The sequence below is a fragment of the Zingiber officinale genome, chromosome 6A, assembly GCF_018446385.1.
Source record: "Zingiber officinale cultivar Zhangliang chromosome 6A, Zo_v1.1, whole genome shotgun sequence".
NCBI lineage: Eukaryota > Viridiplantae > Streptophyta > Magnoliopsida > Zingiberales > Zingiberaceae > Zingiber > Zingiber officinale.
This window is the reverse complement of record NC_055997.1, coordinates 6,979,039-6,985,135: the sequence shown is the minus strand read 5'-3', so window position 1 is coordinate 6,985,135 and position 6,097 is coordinate 6,979,039.

Sequence of the window (6,097 nt, the reverse complement as noted above, 5' to 3'; positions counted from 1 at the left end):
ATTAAGACCTTAGGTTAAGGGGAGGATATTTCTTTAAATGATTTTCAAGTTCTAAGTTAATTTTTACTTATATTTTCTAAAAATTTTCATCTTCTTAGTATTTAAAAATTTGTCTTTACCTTAGTCTAGATCAAATTTATTGAAAGCATGATCCTATAGTTCTACATAACAAGTATCTCACAAACACACTAGGTCTACCTTGATTGTGTATTAAAAAACTTAAAATGACGTGAGATACATAAACATTTTTGCCTGGACTTTAAATGTTTATATTAGTGCATCAATATAAGTCTGGGCAAAAAATATGACAGTATATTGATCAAGTTAAGTAGTATGTTTTCAGCAAGCATCTAACTAGACAATATTACTTAACTTAACTAACCAAGTGAAAACTATTATCTTCTGATAGCTAGTTAGTAACAAAAGGTTGGACATTTAGAAACTATTTTTAGATGAATATTATTTTTCAAAATAATATCAAGTTAAGGGGGTGAATCTACTTAGACAACTTTAAAAAGTTTTAAAATTTACTTTGAAAAATATTTTAAAAAAATATTATACAAAATTCATGCAAATCTTTATGTTTTGAAAATAACTTAAAATTTTTTAAAAAATGTTCTTGAAAATATTTAAAAATTGTATTAAAATTTGCTTTAAAAATAGATTTGAAAAATTCTTGTAATATGCTTTGTTAAACTTGTTTGAAAAATATTTTGGAAATGTTTCAAAACTAACTTGCTTAAATTTTTTGAAAATATTTTCCAAAATTCTTACAAGGTTTCAAAATTTCCTTTAAAAATTATACATTTGAAAATTTGAAAAGATTAAACTTTTGAAAATATTTACAAAATTACTTTGCAAATGGTTGAAAATAATATACACTTTGAAAAATAAAATGAAAGTGTTTTGAAAATTGCATTGAAAACTGCTTAAAAATATTTTAAAAATTTCTTTCAAAATTTTCTTACTTACTTTAAAAATTATTTGAAATACTTTACAAAATTTAGCTTTGCAAAATATTTTATTTTTACAAAATTTAATTTTTAAAATTTTGAAAATCTTTTGTAAATTTTGAAAAGTTTCTTTCAATTTTTTTTTTCATGTACTCCTCCCTACAATAAACTTACAAGTTTCTCTGAAAAAAAATTTTACCTTTGTAAAGTTTATTTGAAATAGTTGTTTTCAAAAACTTGTTTTCAAAATTACTATTTAAAAACTTGAAATCATCATTTGAAAACTTGTTCAAAAATCTTGTTTTGCAAAATATATTTATTTTGCCAAAATTCCATTTAAGTTGTTCAAAATTTTCCAAAAATTAATCTAATAATTGGTTGAAATATTTGTATTTTTTTAAAATATTTTAAAAGTTAAGTTGTCAACTTTTATAAACAATTGGAAATTTGTACTTAATGTATTGCATTATTTTTTTATGTATGCCAAAGGGGGAGGATAATGGGTCAGGTTAGAAAATTCAACCCATTTTACTTAAATTTGCATTACATGTTTAATATTTGCTTATTTGCATATTTTTTTTTCTAACTTTAATCCAGATTTTCATTACATCAAAAAGGGGTAGATTATTACTGCAAGTTGTACTAATAATCAGGTTTTGATATCTGACAAATAAGTTAAAAGTTAGATGTTTTATTTGTCTAACCTTTTACTAAGTATGCATGACTTGATGAGTCTAGAGGACCGGAACAACAGGCTGAAATCCAGCTAGGTTGATAGCTGACACGAAGTCTAGCTAGATTGATAGCTGATAGGAAGTCCAGATTAGTTGAGATCTGGCAGAAAAAAGTCGAGTTGAGTTGACAATTGGATGAAGTCCATATTGGTTAAGATATAGCAGGAAGTCTTGGTGGGTCAAGAGACATGACATCAAGAAAGTCTAAAATTGGTAAGTGGAGGCAAGCAACTAGAGGAGAGACCCAGTGAGGACGCATTCCCGGTTGAGGGAATAATAGGCGTTAGCCTGATCAAGAGTTTCAATAAAACTCAAAGTCAGGATCGGGCATTTCGAAGACTATAACAGTTTACCTTACTTTATATATTATGTTTGCTTTGACTAACTCTTTTTTGCAGGAAAGACAAAGGAGCAAAAGAGTGGTCCGGATGCTTGGAAGGATTCGGGCGCTCGGACTCTAGGCGCTTAGAAGGGATCCAGGTGCCTAGACTTTGGGTGCCCAGGGTTGATCCAGATTCTTGGACTAGCCTCAATGAGGCGGGTGGGTGCCTGGCCAGGCACCCGGGCAGTCTGAGAGCCTGGAACTGGTCCAAGCGCTTGCACCAAAAATATTCATCCAGGAAGTCCTGGTGGGTCAAGGGACCTGATATCAAGAAAGTCTGAAATTGGTAAGTGGAGGTAAGCAACTCGAGAAGAGATCTAGTGAAGGATGCTTTCCCAGTTGAGGGAACAGTAAGTGTCAATCCGATCAAGAGTTTCAGTGAAACTCAAAATCAGTATCAGACAGTCCGAAGGCTGTCAGAGTTTACCTTACTTTATATATTATATTTGCTTTGAGTAACTATTTTTTGTAGGAAAGGCAAAAGAGCAAAAGAGTGGTCCAGACACCTAAAAATGGATAAACTTCAGAATTGAGTTTCAACGAGAGCTCGCCACGTCAGCATAGTCCAGGCACTCGGGAGGTGATCCAAGCGCCGCGACGGGGCTATAGAAGAGGCTTCGACCAGCAGCTTCAACGCAACATTTGCTACAATTGTCATTCTTGTGCGTTGCTCCTAAAGAGCTCCTGCAACGCTGTAACGCTCTTCCAACAATCGACAGTCAAGTTCTACTTATCTTCTCTGTTGTCGGTAACTTGTCTTTATAGTTTTTGTACTTCAATTTTATAACGCATTTTCAAACTATTAGTGGGTTTCCCAACAAAAGCACTCAATGAGTACGAGCCTTAAAGTAGGAGTAGTTGAAGGCTCCTAATCAAGTAAAAAAATTACTTGTGTTAGCGCTTGACTTTTCTTGTTCTCACTTCTGTTCCTTAGTTTTATTTCCACCGCAAATTCGGTATTTTTAAAAGAAAAGAACGTTTACAAAATTACGTGATTCACCCCCTCCCCTCATGTACTCACCATCAACATATACTGGGCTATTTGGGAAAAGCAATATCACCTTTTACTTTAATAATATCAATAGGTGGCTCTTGAGCATGGTGCAATGACAAATGTGTTCATTGCAGATATTTTCCTCCAATGAGATGAAACATTTAGGATGTTGACTACTGGGTGCGAAGCCACTTACGCATTTGGATTTACTCGATGGATGAATTGGGTCGTGCCTTTGAATTTATCAGAAGAATTAAGGGAATTCAAGATTAATTAGTTGAGCTTATATATCTGGATTATAAAATAAAAATAAAAATAAAAATAAATAATAATATCAATAGGTGATTTTGCTTTATGCTATTTTTAATGCTCTGTTTACTCGAATGTATTGATTTAAAAGAGAAAGGAATTCATCGTGAAAATATTTCTCTATGTTATTTTTCCTTTGAGGTGTAGATCGAGGAGGGAAAGGAATACCCAAGGAAAACAAATCTTTTGAATGAAGGAAGAGAAAGGAAAAGAGAAAGAAAAGGAGAGAAACGAAGCCTGCAAAACGCCTGCTGAAGGAAAAGGGAAGAAAGAAAAAACAAATATGAGGCAAATAAGAAAAAAAAAAGGGCAACATCTTCTGGTCCAGGAATAACCTGAGCGTCATCACTGGGTTAATATGTCCACCTTAATGAAAGCCCCTCCACGATCAACAACAACAAAAATCGGAGAGCCGCGAGGCGACTGACTAGCCACGAGGCAGCCCTGCAAGGTTGTACTCTTTCTTCTGATGGAAGAAGAGAAGAAGCAATGTGGACATCGAGCGAAGCTTCTCCATCTGAGCTCCCATACCTCTTCTGTTGGAAGAAGCCTAGTTTTCTAATCCCCACAGCTCTCAATTTTGAAGGAATCTGTATGGGAGCAGATCATTACGAAGGTCGTGGCTAGCCGAAGCCATTAGAAGATGACGCAAAGTTGATGAGCCTTGCAAGTTACCTAAGGTCTCTCTTCACCATCAAAGAGGAGCTTCTTCATCTCCACCGTCAACCTTCAAGTTCCTTAGGAACTAAGAGGAGAAGTTGTACCAAAAAACTAGGGTGGAAGAAGCATTGAAGGTCCAAATAAGCTGCAAGCAGATGGAGAACAAAGACAGTGGTGGTGACAAGCAGGTTACCACCTGCACAATCTTCACCTCATAAATGGCGTCAACTCTATGTTTCTCGTCCTCCTCCTTGGCCATCATCACATTTGTTGGAAGGCTTGCATAGGACTCCGTCGACGGTGGCCCCCCAGGTCGCACCTCCGCGGATGAGCGTCGCTGCGTCCACTTCCAGACCAACAAGAAGCCACAGCGACAAATGGGATTGATGGCCCCAAGAAGCTTTGCAACTCCTGCTTCAAGTCCGGCTGCCTAGTCTTGGAGTACTGCCTCGCCACCAGCCTCACTTTCGTCATCTCCCAACACTCCAACTCCCACACATGGTCCACACCAACTAGTCGCCTCGCCTCAAGAGAGATTGTTGGTGTTGTAAAGTTGCAAATATAGTCTCATATTGAAAACATATAGGAAAGATCATGAGTTTATAAGAGAAAAGATATCTCCATTGGCATGAGGCCTTTTGGATAGAATCCAAGAGCAAAACCATGAGGGCTTAGGCCCAAAGTGGACAATATCATGTAATTGTGAAGATAATATCTAAATTCTTTTCGGTTCTACAATTGGTATCAGAGCCCGGACTGCCAGAAGGTTTAACCGCTGACTGTGCATAAGAGCTATGGTCTGATTGAGCCATGTGGGGTACAATATTGACCTCGAACAAAGAAAGTGAGGGCTCTTATGTTCGGATCAATAGGATCATATACCAGGCAGGAAGTCCTAGTAGGTCGGGTGGACCGAGGGGCAGGAAGACCTGGTGGGTCAAGGATCGGATATGGGAAGCCTGTGGTCCTTTGTTTGAGGGGGGATTGTTGGTGTTGCAAGGTTGCAAATATAGTCCCATATTGGAAACACATGGGAAAGATCATGAGTTTATAAGAGAAAAGATATCTCTATTGGCATGAGACCTTTTGGGTAGAGCCCAAGAGCAAAACCATGAGTGCTTAGACCTAATGTGGGCAATATCATGTCATTGTGGAGATATCTAAATTCTTTTCGGTCCTAGTATCAGAGCCCGGACTGCCAGAAGGTTTAATCGCCGACTGCGCACAAGAGCTATGGTCTGATTGAGCCATGTGGGGGTACAATATTGACCTCGAACAAAGAAAGTGAGAGCTCTTATGTTCGGATCAAGACGACCAGACACCAGGCAGGAAGTCCTAGTTGCGACTAGGCAAGGAAATCCTAATAGGTCGGATGGACCGAGAGGTATGAAGATCTGGTGGGTCAATGATCGGACGTGGGAAGCCTGTGGTCCTTTGTTTGAGGGGGGGGGGAGGATTGTTGGGGTTGCAAGGAGGTCACACATCGCTCGACCTCGCGATTATGTCGCGTGCTGCCAAGATGAGATTGGGAGAGCCTGCGAACCTGCGGTGGGCTAGGCCGTGCCTACTTTGTAGCCCGTCGTCGAGGTGTTGTGATAGTGAGGTCAAGATGAGGACATGATGAGAAAATAGGGTTGTTCCATTCAATTTAGGCCGTTAAGAAAATGAGTTAATTTGATCCACGAATAAATTTAGAATCTATTTGTCCATAGTTTTTTTTTAGAGTAAACAAAGGAAAGTGAATTAGTTGGGTGTAATTATTTTTGTATATCATCCACGCTTCGAGGTAAATAGGGTTTAAATGTTTCCAAGTTTCTAGATAAGTTGGAAAGATGAATGCTATTTTAGGACGTAACGTAAATAATGAACGTATGATATTTTTGATGTAATAACTAAGTCAAATTTTATAGGAATTTATGATATGAAATTCATCCAACCTTGTGCTCCTTAGACTTGAATTTATATTCTTTCGTACACATGAGACGGATTTTCTGGGCGGTTGAGATGGCGGAATTTTTTTTGTTTTTTGTTTTTGTGAAAATGTCTGACCTTCTTAAAGTATTAT